This window comes from Dasypus novemcinctus, chromosome 29 (assembly GCF_030445035.2).
Source record: "Dasypus novemcinctus isolate mDasNov1 chromosome 29, mDasNov1.1.hap2, whole genome shotgun sequence".
Classification (NCBI taxonomy): Eukaryota; Metazoa; Chordata; class Mammalia; order Cingulata; family Dasypodidae; genus Dasypus; species Dasypus novemcinctus.
Genome location: NC_080701.1, coordinates 35,590,015 through 35,616,913, shown reverse-complemented (window position 1 = coordinate 35,616,913; position 26,899 = coordinate 35,590,015). Strand labels below are relative to the sequence as shown.

Sequence of the window (26,899 nt, the reverse complement as noted above, 5' to 3'; positions counted from 1 at the left end):
AAAATATACAATGACCTGCATCAGCCATCACAATGCCATGCAAGAAAATGTGTGGTGATGAAAGTACCACAATGTGTGAATAATTAATATCACTGACTTGAACACTTGAAAATGAATAAAATTAGACAATTTTAGTTTCAGATATGTTTGTTACCAACATAAAATATTTTTAAAAATTGCATTTAAGGAATAATCATTAAATAGTGTTTCTAGAATTTTAAATATTCCTTTGTAACATATAAGCAGCCATTAACAATAGGTTAAAAAGGGATGTACCTGTGTTCCAGTAAAACTTTACTTTAAAAAATCAGATGGCCCACAGACCCACAGTTTATTGAGCCTTATATTTGGGCAATATGTGACGTGTGTTGGCAAAATTTATTTCAGGTGGTAAATGGCGCCTGAAATGGAGAATGACTATATTAGGAAAAAAGTGGTGAGATAAAGTATATGATAGAGCACATGAAATAAATGATGGGCAGTCAACTCCAAAATGTGTACACATTTACATGAGACATGTCTACCGATGTACATTGAGAGAAATATCTAGAGCATGTATCTGAGACAGAAGGCATGGGTAAGTTTTTATTGTGGTTATATATACAACTCAAAGTTTTCCATTTAACCACTTTCAAGGCTACAATTCAAAGGTATTAATTATATTTACAATGTTGGGCTATATCAAAACATTGACAATAAAAATTGGCAAAGTTTGCAGAGGAAAGTAATCTAGAGAACTATATCATTGAGACAAAAAACATAAAATATATCCAAACCTAATCCTGAAACATATTAGAAGGAAAAAATACAATATATGCAAGGATGATTCAACATTCTGAACTGTAGTAATACAAATCATATGACAATATATTAAAAGAGAAAACAATCTTATGTTCATTTCCATAAATTTTGAAAAAGCATTTAGTAGTTCAACATCTATTTTTATTAGACAAAAAGTGCATAAAATAGGAAAATAAAATAATTCCATGATATATAATGTTTTTCTATCTCAAACACAAAACCTTCTTCCATACTAAGTTAGAAAACACTAGAAATATTCTTAATATCAGGTATAAGTCATCACCATTATTTAACATTCTTCTACAGACACTATTAAATACAATTAGGCAAGAAAAAGAAACAGAGTTTAAATTTTTGAAGGGAAAAAGTGAAATCATTATTTGCCATTGATGTAATTGCATACTTGGAAGCCCCAAAAGAATATATTTCTGGTTAAAAATTAATATAAAACTCAATTACCTTAATATTTCATAACAATAAGTAGTTAAAAGTTATACTTGAAAATGTTCCAAATACAATAGCAACAAAAGTGATATTCTACCTAAAAATAACCTTTATAAAAATATAGAAGATCCATGCAATTATTTTTTAAAAATAATTTCTTTTTATTTTAAAAGAATCTTTAGATTAAATAAGTGTTACCTAAAATATAGGGGATTCCCATAAGCCCCATTCCCTCCCCCTCCAACACCTTCCTACATTAGCAACATCCTTTATTAATATCATATATTTGTTACAATTGATGAACACATACTGGAGCATTACTACTCACCATGGACTATAGTTTACATTATAGTAATTGTCCCACACAATCGTGTAGGTTATGACAAAATATATATGGCCCATAGCCATCATTGCAATGTCATGCAGGAAAACCCCAATGTCCCCAAAATGCCCCATATTATGCCTATTCTTCCCTCTCCCTCCCCTCAGAACCTCTGGTGGCCACTACATTTATATCAATGATAAAAAATCTTTCATTTGTAGAATAATAATTCTATAGTAGAAAAAATGTAATTCCACTTTAGTCCATTGCACATTCCCAAATCTTGAGGATTTGGGGATGGTGATACCCACTCTGCTTATAATTAAGAAGGAACTTAGATCCCATGGGGCTGATGAATGGATCTCTCTTTCTTGCAGCTGCAGACACTCTCTGACCCTTGGGATGCACATTGTCCATGATCATATCCTTGTTAGTTGTCCTGACTGAGTCCAATGACATGAAGAGTAGGTAATGCAACTCTGCTGAGATTCTGACCTCAATTGGCACATGGTCAGACCAAAGATTTAAGTCTCTGGGACATATATTTACCAAGTGTAATGTCAATTATAGGTTCAAATAAAAGAAGCACAGAACCATGTCCAAGGAAACTATAAATGAGTCTAACTCTTACACTGGGAAGCATAAGTTCCAAAGTAAGGACCACTGATAAGGTGCCAAATTCCTGAGCTGTCTGTCTTGCTTATAGTGTCTGGATGTCTTTGGAGCCCTAGGACCTGCCTTATTTGAGTATCTGTTTATTGTGGCAGTTAATAAGATCCTGCTGAACCTTGCATAAGGGTAACCTCTGGAATGACATTCCAACTCACCTTGAAATCTCTTAGCCATAAAAACTCATTTGGATTTACCATTTCCCCCTTGTGGTCAAGCTCTTTTACAAGTTGCATTGCTAGTTCATGCTTGGTAATAATCCCTTGCTGCCAAGGAGGTTCATTCCTGGGAATCATGTCCCATGCCGGGGGGAAGGTAATGTCTTTATATTCTGAGTTTGGCTTAGAGAGAGGCCACATTCAAGCAACAAGGCAGCTTCAGGAGGTAACTCTTAGGCAATATATAATACTAGGCTAATTTTCTATTTCACAAGTAAAGGTTCATAAGTAAAATCATCACTATCAAGGACCTGGTATTATGGTCTGTCTGCCTTCACTAGACATTGCCCTTGTACTTGGGGGATTCTTGCTGAACTATTAGAGAATGTATCAGAAATTCCCAGAATGGGAATTCAATATTCTTTCAATTATTGTGTGGATCTCCACCCACTGAGACAATGTCACATGAACACTTGAACATACTCATATGCCTTAGAGTTATGCCCAGGTGAACCCCTTCCCATGCCTCCCCACATCACTGACATTGCACCAGTGATCCACCCCCACCACTGCTGTGACACTTCTGTGATCCAAAACGTCCAAAAATGAAGCTAACAAAATAAAAGCAAGTAAAAAATGAAATAATTAAAAAATAAACAATAAAATATTAAAAATTAAAACAATTTGACATAAACATTTAGATGTGTCTTTCATCACTGTAAGATCTGTTGTCTTGAATGTACAGTGTCATTTTCTTCCATATATTCATATATATGGGAGTGTCATTTTCTTTTTTCATTTTATCTTCAAATAAGTTTTAGGTTACAGAAAAGACACAGAAAGAGCACAAGTGATTCCCATAAACCCAATGCCCTCTGCCTTTTCCCCACTCCCTTATTAATAACATTTTTAAAAGATTTATTTTATTTATTTCTCTCTTCCCTCATTGTTTGTGTTCACTGTCTGCTGTCTGTGCCCATTCATCTTCTTTTTAGGTTTTTAGGAGGCACTGGGAACCAAACCCAGAACCTCCCATATGAGAGGGAGGTGCTCAAACACTTGAGCCACCTCCTCTCTCTGCTTGTTTTGTCTCTTGTTGCATTATTTTGTTGCATCATCTCCATCTCTTTGCATCATCACATTGTATCAGCTCATTGCCTCAACTTGTTGCATCAGCTTGCCATGCAATTCATTGTGCCAGCTCACTGTCTTGCTCATCTTCTTAGGAGACACTGGTAATCAAACTCAGGACCTCCTATATGGTAGGCAGGTACCCAGATGCTTGAGCCACATTCACTTTCCCCTTATTAATAACATTATACATATGGATGGTACATTTGCTATAACCTATGTACAAATATTGAAGCATTACTACCCAAAATGGTCAATGGTCCACATCATGTTTATTTTTTATCCATTCTATCACTCTATACTTTTTGATTGGAGTGTTTAAGCCATTAATATTCAATGTTATTATTCTGAAGGCATTGCTTACTCCATCAATTTTGTCCTTTGGTTTTCTGTTGTTGTATTTTACTATTATCTGTCTTTTTAACCTTTAATTTGCACTGCCTAATAATCTTTATTTCTACACTCTTCTTCAATCCCTCATACTTGTTTTTTCCACTCAGTTTGCAGCCCACATTTTAGAGTCCCTTGTAATTCTGGTCTTTTGGTAATATATTCTATCACTTCTTGTTTGTTAAAGCTTTGAGCTCATCCTTATTTTTTTTTAACATGTCAATTTTATTTATACATGTTAATACAGCATACAATTCATTCAAAGTATACAATAATGATATTTATTTGGTAGTATCACATAGTTGTGCATTCATCAATTAATCATTATTAGAGCATTTTCATTATTTCAATAATAATAACAAAATACAGACAAACAAGAAAATTCCTCACCTCTTACTTTATGTTTCCCCTGTGTACATATCTGATATTTCTGGCTATTATTGTCCAAATTTTTATTTGTTTATTAAGTGGTTTTATTGAGATATATTCACATATCCTTACACTCTAATTAATGTATACAATCATTGACCCTTAACATTATCACAATGTTGTACGGTCACCATCTAAAAAAATTTCAGAACTATCTCATTACTCCATAAAGACTCCATAATTCCTCAGCTCAACAAAACCACCAAACTAATTTCTTCTCTGTAAATTGACTGATACTTACACTGTACACAAATGGAACCACACAATATGCAGCACTTTGCATCTGGTCTCCCACTCAGAACAATGGTCAGGTTTTCCTGATATTAACATTCTTAGCATTAATTTACATTTGTTCAGCTTCAAAGAAAAATGGTCTTATATATGCAATTTTACCCATATTCAGATTTTACAGAGTATATTTATGTTTCACATAATATATATGTATCATAATAGCACAGTCATATAATATTTGTCCTTTTGTTTCTGATTTGCTTCACTCAATATGACATCCTCCATGTTGTCATATGTTTTACAGCTTCATTTCTTCTTATTGCTGCACAATATTCCCAATATTCCATGAGGTGTATACGCCACAATTTGTTTATGCATTCATCAGTTGATTGACACCTGGGTTGTTTGTAACTTTTGGCTATCATGAATAACAATACTGTGAACATTGGTGTACAGATGTCTATTTATGTCACTGCTCTTGGTTCTTCTTGGTATGTACCTAGCAATGATATTGCTGGTTTCCATGGCAAGTTTATATTCAACTTCCTTAGGAACTGACAAACAGTCCTCCACAGTGGCTGTACATCCTGCATTCCCACCAACAGTGAATAAGCATTCCTATCTCTTCACATCCTCTTGAACAATTATAGTTTTCCAACTTTTTAATAGCAGCCTGTTTAATAAGTGTGAAATGATATCTCATTGTAGTTTTGATTTGCATTTCTCAAATTTCTAGAGATGTTAAATGTTTTTTCATGTGTTTCTTCACCATTTGTATTTCTTCTTTGGACAGTTGTCTTTTCAAGTCTTTTGTCTATTTTTTAATCACAAAATTTGTCTTTTTATTGTTGAGTTGTATGATCTCCTAGTATATCAAGGATATTAAAACCTTATCGATATGTGATTGCCAAATATTTCTCCCAATGAGTAGGCTGTCTTTTCACCCTTTTGACAAAGTTCGTTGAGGTGCAAAAGTATTGAATTTTGAGGAGGTCCCATTTTTCTATTTTTTTTCTTTTTGCTCAGGCTTTGTGTGGAAGGTTTAAGAAACTACCTACCATAAGATCTTGAATATACTTTCCCATATTTTTTCCTAGGAATTTTATTACTGTTATTTTTATATTTAGGTCCTTGATGCATTTTGAATTAATTTTGTATAAGATGTGAAACTCACCCTCATTTTTTAAAGACAGTTTTGCCAGATATTTAATTCTTGGTTGGCAGGTTTTCTCTTTCTGTATGTTTTTATTTATACCACTTTCTTCTTGCCACCATGGTTTCTGATGAGATTTTGCCACTTCATTTTACTGATGTTCACTTGTATTAGATGCTTTTCTTTTCTCTTGCTGCTTTTGGAATCTTCTCTTTGTCTTCGATATTTGTCGTTCTGAACAGTTGGTGTCTCTGGGTAGGTCAATGCAGATTTATTTTGTTTGGGGTGCATTATCTTTCTTGGATGTTGATATTTATGTCTTTCACACTAGTTGGGAAGTTTTTTTATCATTATTTCCTCAAATATTATTTCTGCCTCTTTTACATTCTATTCTTCTTCTGGGACACTGAAAATGTGTATATTTGTGCATCTTGCTTTGTCACATAATTCCCTGAGGTCCTGTTGCATTTTTTCCATTCTCTTCTCATTCTGTTCTCCTGAGTTTCCAGTTCAGAAGCTCTCTCTTCAAAATCACCAATCTTTCTTTGAGCATTTCATATCTGCTCTTATAATGTATTTTTAAATATCTTCCTGCCCTGAGATGGCTCCCTCATCTGTTTGCTCATTATTTTTGCTCATTGTATGCTCAATGTGTGGTTTGTTTTTTCTTTGGGTGGCAACAGGAACCAAACCTAGGACCTTGCACTTGAGGATTGGGCACACAACTACTTGAATCACAGCTGCTCCCTGCTCTTTTTGTTTTGGCTCCCTCTCGGCTTGCTGTTTTTGATAATTGTCTGCTCATTATTTTTGCTTGATGTTTGTCTTCTTTAGGAAGCACTGGGAACCAAACACAAACCTCCCATTTCAGAGGCAGGCACTCAGCAGCTTGAGCCACATATGCTCCCCTATAATGTATTTTTAGTCTCATCCATTTTGTGTTTCATTCCCATAAGGTCTGTTACCTTTCTTTGCAGGATTTCAAATTGTTCTTAATACTTACTCATTGTCTTCTTAATATACATTATCTCTTTAGTCATATTTTCTTTCAATTCTTTAAATTGATTATGGAGAGTTGTGTAATTATCATTGCTTAATTGCCTTAAATCCTGTATCTTTTTAGGATATTTGACTTGTTCCTTTGACTGAGCCATCTCTTCCTGTTTCCCAGGATGGCTTGTAAATTTTAGTTGATATCTAGGCATCTGAATATGTTGGTGACTTTAGTCTGACAGCCAATTTCTCTCTTTAGTCTATTGCTTTTTTTCCACAACTCTTCTTTGATATTTGTTCCAACTTATTCTAAGTCTTTAAAACTTCCAGTTTAAATTATCAAAATTGTATCTCAGACTCACTTATGGGGCACAGATTTTCTCCCTGGATTTAGTGTACAGAGAATACCAACAGTAGTTTTTGTCCATGCAATGTCAAAAGAGCCAGCAGATGGTGTTCTTTGGCACATCTTTCCACAGAGGTGTGTTAGTTTTCTTGTGTTTTGGTCTATGCAGAACCAAGATTCAAAGAGTGCTCTGCTGATTAAATTCACTGAAGAAAAGTGCCCCCTGACTCCCCTTCCCTTTTCCCTGGTAACAGTTGACAGTGAGGAAGATTCTGTTCCCCTCTCAGTCATCTTCAGTGAGCCAGGGGTTTTACTCCAGCTTAATATCTGAGGGAGAGAAAGGGGTGTCCTTCCTTGCTGCCCCAGGGGTTTGGTAACACATATTTGTTGTTTTGGGTTCTTTGTCTCTCTGCCCTTCACCCTCCTGGGAGTTGTGAATTAGTAACCTGGTCTGCTGACCTCCACACCAGGTCAATTGGCCAGATTTTGGCTCTCTCTCTGTGGTTGTTATGAGACAGTTGAGCCCTACCTGTCTAATCCACAGCCATCTTCCCACATTCCCCCTCATTTAACTTTATAACCACATTTACAAAATTAACTTATTTTTTCTAAACAGAAAGTATGATAAATAAGTCAATAAAAATATGTAGGTGTGTTCTCCATGAGTCATCTCATGACCACCATGTATCATGAACAATAATAGATTCCCCTTAAGTTTTGCCCATGAGTGTATAAATTTACTAAGTCAAAGCTTTGTTATTGGCATATAAAATACAGAATATGTTCACATGGAGAGGAAATGTATGTTAATACTCTACCATTTTGATGCAAATATAATGAAACCTCAGAATTTGTTCCTATATTGGGAAAATAAAAGTGATATTTTCATTAATAATATATTTGTGAAGAAAAGTTTCTATAATCTCCTTTACTAACCCTATGTATCAATAGCTAATATGCTTGAGAATCAAAAAAAATCCTATGTATTGCAATCTCCACCTGCTTTTTGAGATTTCTTAGTGTGCATATAAGCAAATGACTGCTTGAATTATACACACTGAAGTCAGCTCTTTCCATATTCACAAAGAGCCAAACATATATGAGTACCCAGAGCAAAGTTTGTGTGTCTAGGATTAGCCTTAATTTGGAAATTACCCAGGAATTAATTTTTGTATTTCATGTTATTTACACTTTCACATATGGTCTGATGTAAATGAACCACATATGAATCCTCTCTCTGGAGCAAATAGTTACTTTGGGTCTCCATTATATAGAGAAAAAGAAAATGAGTTCACTAAGCGAAATTTCTGTGGTTAGATGTTAGAGTGCAAGATATTTCAAAACATAATTTATTTAGTGCACCAATACCAAGGAAATATTACAGTTAAAATTTCATAGTAAATGGATTATTAAATTGTCTATTTAAAATATTGCTAAAGATGAGTTCTTTCCACATTCATTTTTAGCATAATGGACTGATAGCTGAGAATAGAGAGGTATCATAATAGGTCTTCTAGAGTGTAATCCCTACCCTGGTTTTTGAGGTCCTTCTTGATTAGTAGGAATCTTAGACCCAGTTATCTAGGAAATATACATCAAAGTCCACTGGTCAGAAACATGTTTTTGATGCAGCAGAAATTTACATGCAAGGGTTTTGGACACCTATGTGTGTGTATCCACATTTTTTAGTACCCCAAAATGTCTACACATTCATTTAGCCAACCAACCTAATAATATTAAAAAATATACACTTTGCCTTACCTAAGTTATATTTGGTTTCAACAAATTCTTTAAGTGTGTATATTTCCACACCTTATTAACATCTTTACAAACCTCTAAATTTTTTTTAAACTTCTACAATCCTGAATGTAGCAAAAAAATTTCTTGCTGTTTTTGGTTTCAGAGATTACATTACCAATATGAGGTACCAATAAGATGAAAGAGGGAAGCAGATGTGGCTCAGGTGCCTGAGCTCCTGCCTACCACGTGGAAGGTCCAGGTTCAGTTTCCAGTGCCTCCTTGAGAAGATGAGCAAGATGACAAGCTGGTGCAATGGGCTGGTTCAGCAAGCTGATGCAACAAGATGACACAACAAGATGATGGAACCAAGAGACAGTGAGGAACACAATGAGAGATGCAACAAAGCAGGGAGTGGAAGGGGCTTGGGTTGTTGGACCCCTACTTCCCACATGGGAGGTTCTGAGTCAGTTCCTGGTGCCTCCTAGAGATAGAAAACCAGCACATAACAAATGGACACAGCACATGCAAACAACAAGGGGGCAGGGAGAAATAAATATTTTTTTTAAAAGATGAAAGGAAAAGATCTTGCCAGCAAAAATGCATCAGAGTCATGTGCCATGACCATAGAACCTGTGAATCTCTGTAGCCCTTGAGAGAATCAGTACCTGGGTTCCTATCTACGTTGGCTGTCTCTGGTGAGGTATGTGTAAGTGTGCACTGCTGAGGTGTGTAAGTGTGACCCCTTTGATGATCTCCTGACTCGGTTTTGGAGAATCATAGCCATATAAACTCATTTGTCCTTTCCATTTCCCCCTTTTATCCAAAGTCAAAAAGCAGTTTTTAACACCTGATACCGTAGGCTGAGATATTCTGCTGTTCTGAGTTGACCCTTTTATTCAAGGTCTTTTTCTAGTTACATGTGGAGAAAGTGGCCATGGTAGTTGCTGATGGTAGGGAGAGGGAAGAAGAGATATGATGTAGGGGTATTTTCAGGATTTGGAGTTGTCCTGGGTGGTGCTGCAGGGACAAATGCTGGACATTGTGTGTCCTGCCATGGGCCATGGGGTGGATGGGGGAGAGTGTAGACTACTATGTGGACCACTGTCCATGTGTTGCAGCAGTGCTCCAAAATGTATTCACCAGGTGCAGTGAATGTGCCATGATAATGGAAAAGGTTGTCGATATGAGAGGAGTGTAGTGAGGGGGTTGGGGGGTATATGGGGACTTCAAATTTTTTGAATGTAACATTTAAAAGAAAATAAAGAAGAAAAAATTAAATAAAAAACGTATCAGTAAAGAAAAATGAAATTCTCACTTATATTATATAAAGAGTTCATATTGGAATTTGTCTGTAATTTATATCCTGCCCCCTTTCCCCTTTGGAAAAGCAACAGTTAGGACTCTAGAGGGAATAAACTTTTCTTCTTGATAAAACCCAGTCACTACTAACCTAATAATAGGCACTCATTTTATAACTAATCTTTTAAAATCTTTAAAAAGGAAATCTAATTTGTTTAAGAGCAACAATTTTGCTTATTTTCATTTTCTAAAATAAGATACAGGAAGCGGACTTGGCCCAGTGGTTAGGGCATCCGTCTAGCACATGGGAGGTCCATGGTTCAAACCCTGAGCCTCCTTGACCCGTGTGCAACTGGTCCATGCACAGTGCTGATGTGTGCAAGGAGTGCCGTGCCACACAGTGGTGCCCCCATGTAGGGGAGCCCCATGTGCAAGGGGTGTACCCCATAAGGAGAGCTACCCAGCACAAAAGAAAGTGCAGCCTGCCCAGGAAGGGCACCACACACACGGAGAGCTGACACAACAAGATGAAGCAACAAAAAGAAACACAGATTCCCATGCTGCTGACAACAACAGAAGCGGACAAAGAAGAACACACAACAGATAGACACAGAAAACAGACAACTGGGGGGGAAGGGGAGAGAATAAATTAAATAAATAAATCTTTTAAAAAATTATTTAAAAAAATAATAAAACAAGATACAAGAAAAGTTTTTCCAAGAATTGTTTTGCCAGACAAAAGTATACAATGAATTGATGTTATAAATTTTTTTTCCCTGTAAGTATAAAAAAATGCATTCTGGTAAAATAGGACTATACAATCAACTTGCTATAAATTTGAGTTTCTCATGATAGACCAGTAAGATTTAATGTACCATTATGCACTTTTACTTTGTTAACACTATTTACCATGCACATGAAAAATGGTTTTACAAAACTTTAGATCCAAATGAGTGGGATTTGAACTTATTTTAACAGTACAAATATGACAACATTCTCTCAAGAACTGTAAAAATGTAATATTAATACATGGCATTAATAATAGAGTGATTTATGAAAAAATTCACCAAATGTAAGCTATGGACTAGAGTTAGCAGTAATATTTTGATTACATTTTTCATAATTTGTAACATATGTTCTACAACAATGCAAGGTATTGGTGGTGCTGTAATATAAAGGAATCCTGCATGTTATGCCTGATTATTTTGTAGGCTCAAAACTTCTCTAATAAAAAATATTATGTATATGTGCATATGTGTATGTATCTGTGTATATGTATATTTATTTTTTCTTACTTTCCTTTCATTCTTTCATGAAAGAAAGCCTGCTATATTATTTTGCTGTTTGTCTTTTATTTTTCTTTAAATATTTATTATGTATATCAGTTAATATTAGTTTACAGAGAAACAAACTCTCCAGTATTTAATATGACTATATTTCTTTGGTTAGAAGAGTTATAATTTACAGAACTCTGAATGATTAATATAACATTACTTTTATTATTTATCTTACTGTATATTATATTTAGACAAATATATGATATTGTATAATATGTAATATTTTTTATTTGTATAATATAATGTTTGTAATGTTGTTACATTAAAGTTGACATTAGCCTTGGCTGAGAGAATGACATCATGATTTTGTTAGAGATAGCCTGGTCTTATCAGATATGTTTTAAATTGCTTAAAGATAAAGTGTCAGGATTTCTGCAATTTACTTTAAAAATTTAAATGTTACATTAAGAAAATGTTTTTTTAGAACATTAATATTATAAATATATATGCATAGATGTATATATGATAATTACATTTGATGAAAGAATGTAATCTTTATTAAACATTTGTTAGAATCTGTATTTCTATAACATTAAAACTATGTATGTGTAGATAAAATAATAAGTTAACATTATTTTATATATTATTTATAACAGAATCTTGTGGTAGGCAATGGTTTCTTAGACTATATATACAAAGCATAAGAAAAAAAAAAAAGATAAATGAGACCTCCTCGAAATTGAAAACTTTTGTGCTTCAAAGAACTTGGCAAATAAGTGAAAAGCAGCCTATTTATTGGAAGAAATTACTTGGAAATCACATATCTGATAAGGGTTTAATATCCAGAATATAAAAGGAATCTTATAATTCAAGAATATAAAGACAAACAACCCAATTTAAAAAGGGGAAAAGACTTGAAATAGACTTTTTTTTCAAAAGGGAATAAACAAATGGACTAAAAAGCACATGAAAAATGCTCAAAATCACTAGTTATGAAGATAATGCAAATCAAAACCACAATGAGATATCATTTCACACCTACTAGAAATAAAACTCTGTGGACACAGGAAAAAAATCTGCAGAGACAGAGAGTGAAGTTCTGGATGCAGGAACCTGGAATCAGCAGAGTACAGAAGCATGGAAACAGGTCCCTAAGAGGCTGAGGGTGAATGCCCGCAGAGAGCAAGAAGCTGAAGCAATGAGGCTGGGGGAGAGAAGAGAGACCAGCTGACCCTGCCACGTGCCTGATGCCCACAGCTGAGCTCCAGGAGAAAGTGAGCTTGGAGGGAAAGGCAGAGAACAGTAGAGCTGTCACTGCACCTTGCCAAATGGTGGGCATCCAGGCTCACCAGAAGACTGCCTTTGGTGAAATAACATCTCTGATGATGCCTTGATTTGGATATTTTCATGGTCTCTCAACTGTAGGTTTTTAACCTAATAAATATTCACCATAAAAACCACCCCTTTTCTGGTATACTGCACCCAGCTTCTTTCAGCAAACTAAACACACCTTAGTATGTGCACAGGAGTCACACTGCTCCCTCTGGAACAGGGCCAGGGGCCCATATGAAAGAAAAGCTGACACATTTCACACTGGGGAGGTTCGGGGGCGGGGGAGGGAACCGCCATAAGCTTCTTCTATTGCTATTGAAACTGAGTTTCCTTGATTTAGTCCTTCTGCAGTTAGTGCAGCCCTTTAACTGTTTATCATAGTTCTGAGGAAGTTTACTGCATTTAAGATTCCTCTGCCACCTTCACATGAACACGGTTGAAACAAAGACCACCATCAGAGAAGACCCCAGCAATCTTAAGAAGCTCATCAAAGCAGTGGTCAGCAATCAGCACAGCCCAGAATTTGGAGGTCTTTGTCTTTAAATCCCACCCTGACCTTGACAACCTGACCAGGAGCCCGAGCTGCAGTCCCCCTTGCTGCCTGCCTGGAGGATGACAGAGGGGGCATTTGTAACACACAGGAAGGCTGGAAACCACTGTGCTTACTGCCTTAGAGGAGCCTCTTCTCCCTGCTCCTCCCTGGGGGCTTCCCAGTGTTTCACTAGACCCTGCAGTTAAAATGGTTGATTCATTCCTCAATCTTGAGGACTTTGTGATGATGTTGCCCACTCTGTTTTGGATTGAGAGGGGGCTTAGATCCAAGGGAGAAGATGGGTGGAGCTATCTTCCTGAAGTTATAGATACTCTCTGTTTTTTGGGATGGGCATTTCCTACATCATCATTTTGTTAGTTGTCTTAGATGAGTCCAGTGAATGGACAGTAGGTGTTATAACTGCTGAGATTCAGGGCCTCAACCAGCATATGAACCCACTGAAGATTTAAGTCTCTGGGACATATATTTAACAAGTATAGTGTTAATTATAAATTCCAATAGAAGGGTAGAAGAGCATGTGTAGGGAAATTATAACTGTCTAACACTGCATGAACAAATGTAAGGAGGGAATGTAAATATGGGCTAAAGTAGAAAATATTATTCTAGCAATGGAAGAATGCATATTCTTGATGTAAAGGCAGTGGCCACCAGAGGTTCTGAGAGGAGGGAGAGGGAGAATGGGTATAACATGGGGCATTTGGGGGATATTGGAATTGTCCATATGACTTTGCAATGATGGATACAGGTCATTAGACATTTTGTCAAAACCTATAAAATTGTTTAGTGAAAAGTGTAAACTATAAACTAAAGTATAGACCATGATTAGTAGCAAGTGTCTATATGTGATCATCAATTATAACAAATGTGCCATACAAATGAAAGATGTTGTTAATGATGGAAAGTGTGGGAGGGGAAAGGGGTGAGGAATATGGGAATCCCCTTTCTTTTTGATGTACCATTTATGTAATCTAAATCTTACTTAAAAATAAAAAATATTTCAAAATTTAAAAAATAGTTGACTCATATAAAATACTATGTCCCCAACATAACATAGTTATACTCATTCATAAATCTCCTAATCGTGATTCTTCTACTCTTTTATTTGAACCTATAATTTTCAATTTACCTGTTAGGTTTATTTCTCAGATAAAGCCTTTGGTTTGTTTCAATGCCAGTAGAGCTCTGAAATCCAGTAAATATGTGTCCAACTCCTAGTCTCCATTCTTTGGGTCTTCCCTGGACAATTAACAAGATGATGATGATGAATCAGCCCCATCCCAAAAGCAAGAAGCATCTTCAACTGCATGCAAAACAATTCCATTCTTCTGCCCTCAACTGTCTACCTCCCTTCTCAGCCTGAAGCAGTTAGAGTGGACATTGCCCCAAATCCCTCAAAATTAAGGATTCAACAAAAATAAGGGGGGAGTGTACCTACTGAATGAAGAATATTTTTTATTATTGTAAAAAAAGAAGTAAGGGAAAATTGATTTAGGAAGAAGGAGTAATATATGTAAAGGCTTCTAATTTCATCACTCAATATTAATTGTGTCTCTTAAAGATGTGATACTTTTCAAAGAACAATATAGATAAACTTGGCCTCTCTTAAAGAGAAGGCCATAAATAAAGTAATCAAGGAATAAATAACGATAACAATAGTTTATTCAGACAATCCTGTAGTTCAATATATTGTTTTGGTGGAAAGATTAATTCCTGGAGATATTCTACTCTACTGTGTTCCTTAAATCTTCAATTATGTTTCTGCTTTCAATTTTACTGATTTCTTTTCTTATCCTTACTATTTCTTTCATTTCCAAGTTTGGGATTTTCTTTTCTCTCCTTTTCTAGTTTCTTAAAAAGGAAAATTATATCATTAAATTTAAATTTTCTTATATCCTAATATATATATTTGACATTATAAATTACCTCCTAAAATCTGAGTTAGCTATATTCCACACATTCAATATTATTTCTTCTCATATTGTTCAATTCTGAATATTTTCCAATGACCCTTGATATTTCTTCTTTGAACCATGAGTTATATAGGAAACTGTTGCTTATTTTCTCAGTTTTTGGAGATTTTCTTCTAATTACTATTTTCTTATTCATATCTAATTTTAACACATTATCATAACGGAAAATTCTTTGTATGATTTCATTTTTCACATTAGTGAAGACCTGTTTCATTATTAAGCAAAAGTATTTTGATGAATGTGTTACTGAGCAAGGGCTCATGCCTGATGCACAAAACCTTCAATGCCATGACTACAGGATTTTGAGTAAATAGCTTTAATGCAAGGTTGACCTGCTTCAAGCTGGAAATCCCCAGCTCAAATTTGTCTCCCAAAGTCTAAAGAGATGAGGATTTTTCTAGGAAATCATTCAGTTAACAAAAGTTAACAACTACAATATAAATTAAAAAAACAAAACAGAAATAAGCTAACGTTGCCACTTTAATAAAAATGATAAACTATAATATCATGTAGAGGAATGGAAATAAGCTAAAGTAACCTTAACAATAGCAAGTAAAGCCCTTATGGTTAGCAGTTGCAAATATTCCATTTTCACTTAAAAGTATGTTTTTATTATGTGGTTTTTGTATGAAATGGTCTATTAATGTTAACGGTACAGTTTGGTTCTTCTATATGGCTACTGGGTTTTAGTATACTGATTCTATTGATTATTAAGAGAAAAATATTAAAATTCCCAAGAGACATTGTAGATTTGTATTTTTTGCATTTGAGATCTGTTAGTTTTTCTTTATCTATCCCGAAGCTTTTCCTACATATATATATAAATTTTTATGCCTTCATGATTAATTTTTTCATAAGTATATAATATCTCTTTGTCTATGATAATTGTCTTTTCTCCAACTTTTTAAAAAAGATTTATTTCTCTCCCCTTCCCACCTCTCCCTCCCATTTTCGCTCTCTGTGTCCATTCACTGTGTGTTCTTCTGTGTCTACTTGCATTTTTGTCAGGTGGCACCTGGAATCTATGTCTCTTTTTTGTTGCATCATCTTGCTGCATCAGCTTTCTGTGTGTGCAGTGCCACTCTTGGGTGGGCTGTGCTTTTTTCATGCAGGGACAAAAAGCACAGCTCACCCAAGAGTGGCACTGCACACACAGAAAGCTGATGGGCAGCAAGGTGGGGCACCCCTACATGGGGGACAACCCTGTGTGGCACGGCACTCCTTGTAGGTAGCAGCACTGCCCGTGGGCCAGCTCACCACATGGGCCAGGAGGCCCTGGACCTCCTGTATAGTAGGCAGACACTCTATCAGTTGAGCTATTTCTGCTTCCATTCTCCAATATTTATTTTGCCTGATATTAATATAGCCAAGCAAGTATTCTTTTTCATAATATTTGCACAGTATATTTGATTTTAATCCTTTTCATTTTAGTTTACTTATACCATTATATTTCAAATAAGTTTCCACTGACAATACTTTTAGTTGGGTCATTTTTTAAGTAATTATAATAGTTATGTTTGGCACCTCCAGACCCGCTCACCCCGCTCTACTTCCTCATGGATCACCAGTGGGGCTGAGCCCGAGCAGGGCATGTGGAGCTCGCCGCCACCTGCCTCTCCTTGGTGTTTATCAGGAAGAAGCAGCAGGAGCAGCAGCTGCAGCCCTACTCTAAGGAGAGATTTTCCTTGCTGCTGCCTAACTTGGAGGAGTACTACTTTGAACAGTGCGACGGTTTGCTTGGTCGGTAGAGGTGGGGTCTGGCTGTGGACGAGGGGTTGGTCCAGCCTGGGATGAGGGGTCGGTCCCGCTTGGGATGAGGGGTCGGTCCCACTTGGGATGAGGGGTCGGTCCGACAGCAGACGAGGGGTCGGTCTCACAGGGGTTGCGCGGTTCGGCTGACGGGGTTGCCCGGAGAAGCAGGCGACAAACTGGGGACAAGGGAGGCCAGGCCCTTGTCGGGGGCTCTCAGGACTGGAGGGCGCACGGCAGAAGAACTACCGCGGAGACAAGGTAAACACGCAAGTCCAACTTTATTGAGGGAGAGGCAACAGTTTTATAGGGGCTGGGGAAGGCTGATTGGTCGAAGCCATGCCCTGTTCTGATCGGTTGCTGGTGAAAGGTCAGTGGGCGGTACTGGATGGGGGAGGGGTGGTGGTTAGGGATTGGCTGTCGCTGTTGCTGGGGGAAGGGGCAGGGTTTAGGGATTGGTGGCTGCTGTTGCTGGGGTGGAGGGCAGACTTGAGTTTCCCGCCCACGCCTGGCTGTTGCTGCTGTTGGGGGAGGGAAAAGGGCAGACTGGATTTTTCCGCCCACGCCTGGCTGTTGCTGCTGTCGGGGGAGGGGAAAAGGGCAGATTGGAATTTTCCGCCCTGCGCCTGCGCAGTGAGAAAGAAGAAGAAGGGTGCCACCCTACAGTCATCGTGTGGCGCCATCCGGGAGGAGGGGCGGCCGCGGAAGCATGGCTGCTGAGAAGGGGAGACCCGAGGGCACTCTGCGCCCATACCGAGCTCCCTTCAGGGGTGGCGGTGAGTCCGACCAGCCACCCTATTATGGGGGCAGCGGCTTGGCCTGCTGTGGCCGCTCCCCCGCCAGGCCAGCAAACCACACTTCAGCCCGAGGGGTGACCGCAGAACAGCACACATCTAATCATATTCAACCTAAAGGTAGTCGGTGTGAAAGCAAAATCAGAGGCTCCTTAAAAATATGTCAAAGTCAGTGATTTTTGAACTGGATGCAAAATCCCAACCCATCATTAAGATTCCTTTGAGAGAGTGTATAAAAATAGGAAAACATGGAGAAAATGGAGCCAATAGACACTTTGAAAAGGTAAAATCAGGGGAGATTTCACTCATTTTCAGTCAGGTATACTTTATTAAGAAACATAACATTGTTGCACTTTATAAAATAGAAAGGGACCAAATGGAGTACGTCATTTTTTTGTTTGTTTGCTTTGTTTTTTTTTACACTTTTAAAGATTAAAGTTAATAGATCACAATGAACATTACATTAAAAAACATTTTAAAAAAACAAACAAAAAAGAGGTTTCCATTTACCTTGCTCCCCACCCCCTACCACATCATTTTTGTAAATTGTATTTTTTTGAAGATATATACATCACACACAAAAAAGTTATATTAAAAAAATAAGAGGTTCCCATATAATCCCCAACCCCCACCTCACTCCTCCCACACCAACAACCTCCCCCATCATTGTGGAACACTTATCTCACTCGGTGAACACATTTTGGAACACTGCTGCACCACAAAGATAATAGTTTACCCTGTAGTTCACACTCTCCCCCAGTACATTCAGTAGGTTAAGGCAGGATGTATAAAGTCCAGCATCTTACCCCACAATATCATTTAAGACAACTCAAAGTCCCAAAAATGCCCCCACATCACATCTCTTCTTACCTCTCCCTGCCCTCAGGAACTACTGTGGTCACTCTCTCTACCTCAATGCTACATTTTCTTCTATTATTAGTCACAATAGTTTTATAGTAGTATATCAGTAACGCCACTCTAATCCATATTTTATTCCTCCATTCTGTTGGCCCTGGGATGGTGATGTCCACTCCCTCTCTAGACCAAGAGGGGGTTTAGATTCCACATGGATGATGGATGCAATTCCTCGGCTTGCAGTTTTTGGCACTCTTGATTCCCTGGTGTGGTGTTTGGTTATCTTCACCTCCCTGTTAACTGATCTGGGTAAGTCCAATGAACCAGAGAGTAGGAGTCACAACTCTGCTGAGGCTTAGGGCCCAGCTGGCACATGGGCAGTCCAGAGATTAAGTCCCCTGAGTATGCACCATCCATAGCATCAAAAAGAAATTCAGTAAAAGTGACAAGAGACATGTGTAGGCAGGTCACATCTGAGTCCAGCTCCATCACACTCAGGAGCATAAATTCCAAAGTAGGGCCCTCTGACATGGCACAGAACTCCAAATCTAACTTCCAATGACCGTATACCCTGTGGGTCTCCATAGCCTTCAAGAGAACCAGCACCTACGGTTGTATCTACCATGGCTCTCTCTGGGGTCCTGCTGAGGTGTGCATAAGCACGACCCCTCTGATGACCTCCCGACTCTTTTTGTAAGACTCTTAGCCATGTAAACTCATTTGTCTTTGCCATTTCCTCCTTTTATTCAAGGTCAAAAAGCAGTTTTTAACACTTGATCCAATATGTAGGCTGAGATATTCTGCTGGTCTGAGTTGACCCTTTTATTCAAGGTCTCTTTCTAGTTACATCACCAGTTAGTGATTGGTAGTAATCCCTCAGTACTAGGGAGGCTTATTCCCAACAGTCATGTCCTATGCTACTGGAGGGAAGGTAATGCATTTACATGCTGAGTTTGGCTTAGAGAGTGGCCACATTTGAGCATCATGGAGGCTTTCAGGAGGTAACTCTTAGGCACCCTGCAGCTCTAGGCCTTGTTCATATTTCAGGCACAGGTTCATAAGCATAGCCATCAGTATCAAGGGCTCATTATTGGACCATCCTTCCTTGTTGGTCTTTGCCATTGTACTTGGGTGATTATTGTTGTTCCATTGGACAATATGATAGAGCTCCCCTGGGTAGGAACTCAGCACTACCTCAGTTGATATTTGTAACTGTGACTACTATAAAAATATGCAACATTTTTCAGAACATTTTTATGTCCCTTATATACATGCCCTGGGGAACTGTCCCCTATTCATGTGACCTCCATCAATAACACCCCACACCAGTGTTCCTCCCCTGCCATAGTTGAACCTCTCTGTAGTCCAAAACTTCTTCAACAATGAAGCCTAATATATTGCCAATTCAATTAATAGGAAATTGAAATATAGTGATGGGTTTAAAATTTAGAAATAGAATCCCTAATAATTTAGAAATACTAAAATAAATAAAAATAAATTGGTGTATTAATAAAATGAAAAATATTATAAAGCTTTGTTTCAAACATTTGCCTTTCATCACTGTAATAGGTGTTGCCCTGTATGTACAGTGGCAAGGCACTTTCTTTAATTTCTTCCTTAGTGTCTACATCCTTTCTTTTTTTTTCTAATTTTGAATTTTGTCTTCAAAAAAGTTTTAGATCAGTTATTCACACACACAATATAGGGGGCTCCCATATATCCCACATCAAGCCCTTTTCCCCTTTCCCCAGCAATGATCTTTTTACATGTTAATGCTGTATTTGCTGCAGCTGATGTACAGATTTTGAAACATAGCTATCAAACATGGCTCCATTTTGATTTACATTATGGTTTATATTGGATGTTTTGGGCAAAGTGGAAGATGTTGTGGAGACATTACTTCAGCTTCACAGATCTTCCTGCCTTGACAAACAGGAGCACCAAACTGACATGAGAACCGATATTTTGCAGTCATGCTTGGCTAGGACATTATTTGAGAAAACAGATTCCAAAGCGTTTTTGAAAAGTGCATGTGGAATGTAAAGTGGAAATGATGACACCTCTAGTGACCAGTTCTGGGCACATGTGCATCACCTGCATGAACCTGTATTTGCAGCCTCTCAACCAGTACCTGAAGCCTGTGGTTCAGATAATGCTCCAGGACGTCCGTCACATTCACAAAAGGCGACACGCCTCATGTCTTTGGGCTTGGAAGTACTTTGCAGAAGATGACCTGTGTTCTGACATCTACCTGAAGTTCTATGACTGTCAAGGTAGAGATGATCTCTATTTTTATACTGCCAAGCACAGCTCCAAGAGCTTCATGCTCCAGTGGTAGCATGGGCTTCTCTCCTACTGCCAGTACCTCCTGCCCCTCAACCACCTGGCTGACCAAAGCTGCAACGACATCTCCCAGTATCCTGTGTTTCCATGGATAATAACCAATTATTACAGTTCAGGATTAGATATGTCAAATCCAGGAAACTTCTGTGATCTTAGTAAACTCGTTGGAGCACTAAACAAGGAAAGGCTGGAGAAATTACTGACAGCTTTTGGGAAGTGCCAGAGGCAATATTCACATATGGAAGTCACTCTTCTTCCCCAGGTTATGTGCTGCTTTATCTTGGTAGGATTGCACCTGAATATATCCTGTGCCTTCAGAATGGAAGATTTGATAATGCAGATAGAATGTTCAACCATATTGCAGAAACTTGGAAAAACTGTATGGATGGTACAACTGATTTTAAAGAGTTGATTCCAGAATTCTTGGGTGATGATGTCGGCTTTTTAGTGAATAGTCTGAAATTGGATTTGGGAAAGAGACAAGGGGGAAAAATGGTGGATGATGTAGAACTTCCCCATGGGCCATCACGTCCTGAGGATTTTCTCCAGAAGAGTAAAGAGGCATTGGAGAGAAATCATGTGTCAGAGCATCTTCATGAGTGGGTCAATATCATATTTGGCTACACTCAAAAAGGGAGTGATGCCGATGAGGCCATGTTATATTTCACTCCCTGTCCTATGAAGGAGGCATGGACTTGAACAGCACTGAGGGTCCTGATGAGGAAATAGCCATGCTGACCCAAATTTTGTAATTTGGGCAGATACCATAACAGCTGTTCATGACACCAGACCCTCAAAGGATCACCCCAAAGTTTAAAAGTGTGTCTCAAAACTGCAGTAATAATGCTTCTGTAGCAGATGCCCCAGGCTCCCCAGGTGACAATCTTTTGAAGACCTGACCAAAGAAAGCAAAACTCTCACCTGGAGTAACATCATCCAACTGCAGTTACTTGAGCACTATAAAATCCACAAAGAGGCAGTTACTGGAGTCATAGTCTCTTGCAATGGGTCTTTAGGCTTTACAACATCATTTTCTTTGAAGATGTTTTCCAAAGAATCCAAAATGCTACAAAGAAGTATATCATTTCTGAATATGGCTTTATCATCTTGTTTATGTTTTACTAGGAGATACCACTGTTATAGGTTCTTCATGGGATAATAACATCTATTTTTATTCCATAGCATTTGGAAGATGCCAAGACACATTAATGGGATATGATGATGCTGTTAATAGTATCTTTTGGCATGAAAACATATATTCTGCATCATGGGACTCTACAGTGAAGGTGTGGCCTGGTCTTCCTGTGGACATGCCAGACACCAAAAGACATCAGTGTGACTTGCTGGCTGAGCTGGAACATGATGTCAGTGTAGACACAATCAATTTAAATGCTGCCAGCAAAGTTCTGGCTTCAGGAACCAAAAAAGGTACAGTTAATATTTGGGATCTCACTACTGCTCCAGATACTATGCCATTCAGGGACAGTACATGATACCACTTTTAGCCCAGACAGGCACCACATCCTCAGTACAGGAGAAGATGGCTGTTTGAACATCATGGACATGCAGACTGGGATGCTCATTTCTTCTCTGACATCAGAGGAGCCACAGAGGTGCTTTATCTGGGGCAGAAATACAGTGTTACTCAGAAGACAGTCTTTTTTTAATTTTTTATTGATTTTGTAAAAATATTACATTAAAAAAATATATATGAGGACCCATTCAACCCCACCACCCCCACCCCACCACTCCCCCCCCAGCAACACTCATTCCCATCATCATGACACATCCATTGCATTTGGTAAGTACATCTCTGGGCACCTCTGCACCTCATGGTCAATTGTCCACATCATGGTCTTGTGAACTGCTCGTTTGGGACCTCCTTGGAGCAAAAACCAGTGAGAGAATACAGGGTCATAAAAGTGCTGTGTCATTCATGTGGATAAATGAACAGTGTAGTAATAGCATCACAGGAGAGGCAGACAGGCAAATTATGTTCTGGAAATTGAAGTATTAAGTGCCTTTTTTTCCTCCTAGAAATTAAATTGAACTCTATTTTTAAACAAGACTTTAAAAAGAACTGGTGAATGTGTAATGATAATTAGAAGTTTACCACCAGGAAAAAGGGGTGGTTTTGAACTTTCTAAATCATGGTGATTTCATTGAAAGCTATTAGATGCCATTTGTAAGGCAGATAAAGATATTGCACTGTTAGGGGGAAAAAATAGAGGATCATCCCCCTATGATGATAGTCAAAAGACAGTTTTGGGTGACAGAGATACTGAATAACTTGAAATTTCCAAGAAAATGTGTAGTATTCCAGATCATTCTTTTTTCTTTCTAATCTACTCCAACTGCTGCCCACTGGGTTTTTGGATATGTGCCTGTTTTCAAGGAAAGTTTACTTTCTACAATTTTTATGCAGATTCAGAGAGCCTGGGGAAAGACTAGCAGTTCTTAAATCAGTGCTTACCAGATATAGAAACAGTTTTTATTTCTGTATAGCTATTAATGCTCATCTTTTCTACATTAAAATTATTTTTCTGTAATCCACACACAAAAAAATAAGAGTTATGTTTAATTAGTCTAAATGTACTATGTTAAATTAATTTTGGGGGAGTGGAAGTGGCTCAAGCAGTTGGGCACTTGCCTGTCCCATGGGAGGTACCAGGTTTAGTTCCTGGTGCCTCCTAAAGAAGATGAGCAGACCTCAGGGTGGGGGTGATTAAAAAAGAAAATAAAATACTTTAAGAAAATAAATTACAGAGTATAAAATAAATAAGAGTTTCAAAAATAAATTAATTTTGGAATTTTGGTGTCTATCAACCATTTTGTTATTTGTTTTATTGTGTTTCCTTTCATTCTTTCTTGGCACATTTGAAGTTCTTACACTATTATTTCTTCCTTTGTCTACTTAAATTTTTTTTGTATTTTCTTTGTATAATTTTACATATTGTTTCAGGCATTACTATTGCATCTATTTCTATTGCTATGCTAAAAATATCACAAACTTAGTGATTGAAGCCAAAACAAACTATATCACAGTTTTCAGGGTCACAAGCCAAGGTATAATGTCCCTGAATTTTTTGCTCATAATACAAAAGGCCAAAATCAAGGTGTCTTCAGGATTATGTTTCTTGCTATAAGTTATCTGAAAGAATCTGCTTCCAACTTCATTCAAGTTTTTTGTAGAATGCAGCTCCTTTCAGAGATGGTCATGTCTGTTTCCTTGTAGGTTCTCCATTAGGGCCTCACTGGGCTCTTTAAAGTCATCTGCATTTCTTCCCACATGACCACATATATCTTCAAAGTCAGCATCATTGTGTTGAGTATCTCTTGTATATTGTATTTTTTTTTTACTTCCCCTTTGGCCACCAGCCAGAAAAAGCTCTGATTTTGATGGCCAATGCCATTATATTGCAGCCAGTGGATAATTCCAGATAATATTTCTATTTTAAGGTCAACTGTACCAAATATAGTATAAACATGGGAGTAGTTACATATGTAATCATGCTCTGTACATTAGAACATAAAATTCATGGTGGATGATTTTTAGACATTTTTCATACCACAATTATAAACCTTAATTTTTGCAGTCATCTTAGAATCAATATTTTACCATTTTAAGTGGAATATAGAAATTTTACCAAAATATTGATCAATTCCTTTCTCATTTTTGGTTTTAGTTGTCTTAAGTTTTAAGATTTACACCTGCTATCAACCATAGGAGATAATGTTATATTTTGGGCCTCAACTCCCAAAATACATGAAAAGAATCAAGAAAGAACAATCTATTGTATTATCATCGATGTAACATTTCTGTTGCCTTTCTTTCATTGAAAGTATTTCAGTATTCTTTCTGGTATCATTTTCCTTCTTTCTTAATAACTTATTTAGCCATTTTGTTATCAGTATGCTATCAATGTATTCCTCTATTTACTTTATCTGACAATGTCTTGATTTCACTTCATTCCTAAATTAGTCAGGTTACTTCAGAAACAACAGGGAGGTTGGCAAGTCTAATTTCACTGCACAAACTCCTATCTGGTGATGTTGAAGTCCTTTGAATTCTCTGGGGGAAAGTGCCTGGCTAGAAATTCCAGCAAGAGCCTGCATTGATGTTAAGGCAAGGATAGAACCCACAATTCTCACTTGTAAAACCTTAAACTGATTGGATGAGGAGATTACCACAAATTGCCAAAGGCAGTATTTCTTTGTTGATTATGGATGCAATTAACTGAATGTAATGCAAATCCCATCTACAATAAAACTTCACAGTAACTATTTAAGACAGTTTTGGACCAATTGGACACAATAATTTGGACAAATTGACCCATGAAATTGACCATCATAGTCCTGAAGGATATTTTTGCTTATAAAAAATTCTGGATTAACCATTATTTTCTTTCAGCTATTTAAACATTAGTTTCCATTTCCTTTTGGCCTCAATGGATACTGATGAATATCCACATTCATTTCAAACACTATTTCTACTTAATAATGGGTCATTTTCCTTTGGTTGTTTTCAAGATTTTTCCTTTTTCTTTAGGATATAGAAGTTTTATTATGATTTGCTCAGCATGCATATGTTGGGTTTCATCCTTGGTTAAAACTCCTTTAGCTTCTGAAAATGATCATTGTTTTTCTTTCTCCTAAGCTGGGCACATTAAAGCCTTAGTTCTTTTAATTTATTTTTTTCCCACAGTATTCTTACTCCTATTCTTTTGGGGTTCCTGTGATGTGAATGTAATTCCTTTTATTCCTGTCACAGGTCTTTAAGACTCTGTTCATTTATTTATATATTTTTTAATACTTTACCTCTCTGTGGTCAAGTTTGGATAATTTCTATTTATGTATCTCTAATATTTTGACATTTCTTCTGTGATCAACATATTATTTTACAGCCTGTCTTATAATTTTGTTTTTAATTTAGTTAATGTGTTTTTTCATATCCAAAATTCCTCTTTGATTCTTCCTATTTCTCCTCAGTTTTTCTAATTTTCTTTTATTTCAAGATGTATACCCTTACTTCTTTGAGCATTTTTTTATAATTGCCAGTTTAAATTCTTTGTCATATAGTTCTAACATTTATGTTACCTTAGTATTAACATTTTAAAAATGTACTTTTCCTTTACATATTGAGGTTTACCTTGTTCTTTATATTTCAAGCAGTTTTGCATTGTATCCTACATATTTCAAATGTTTTATAATGTGACTCTGGACCTTGTTAAATACTATGGAGAATACTGAAATATTTGAAGTCACAAGAATGCTCTCAGTTCTATTTATAGAGCAAGTTCTGACCAGCCTGCATTTCAAAATCTGAATAGAAAAATTGGGTGAGTTTTAAGATTTCACTTGTGTACTAGTCAACCAAAAGTGTGCTGATGCAAAGTACTAGAAATCTGTTGGCTTTTATAAATTGTATTTATTGGAGTAGAAGCTTACAGTTACAAGGCCTTAAAGAGTTCAACACAAGTTACCATAAGAGGTACTATCTCACCCATAGTCTGTTGCCACATGTTGATGCAAGATGGCAGGAAATGTCAGTGAGGGTTCAACCTTCCTCTTTCTCCTAAGGCTCCATGTGCCCAACTTCTTCCGATGTCAGCTGTAGGCTGTCATAGAGCTTGTCTCTCTTTACCGGGGCTCATTTCTTTCCAGGCCCAGCTGCTCAGGAGAATATCTCATCTCTCTCTGGGGCTCCAGTATCAAAACTCAGTTCTCTTCTTAGCTGTCTTTTTCTGTGTTCTCCTGTGTATGTACTTCCATGTGGGAGTCTGTTTTATCAGTCTACCATGGGGGCTGGGACTCAATGCTGAGTCACACTCTAGTAACATGGTTGAATCAAAGCCCTATTGATGATTTACTAAAGTAAAAATGAAACCTCTGAGTTTAATTCAGTCAAATGGGTATCACA

At 37.2% G+C, this 26,899-nt stretch overlaps 1 pseudogene; it reads left to right on the top strand.

The window, feature by feature from the left end:
• The first annotated feature begins 16,863 nt into the window (after positions 1–16,863).
• Positions 16,864–22,996, top strand: LOC101434087 (protein FAN-like; annotated as a pseudogene).
• Positions 22,997–26,899: the final 3,903 nt, after the last annotated feature.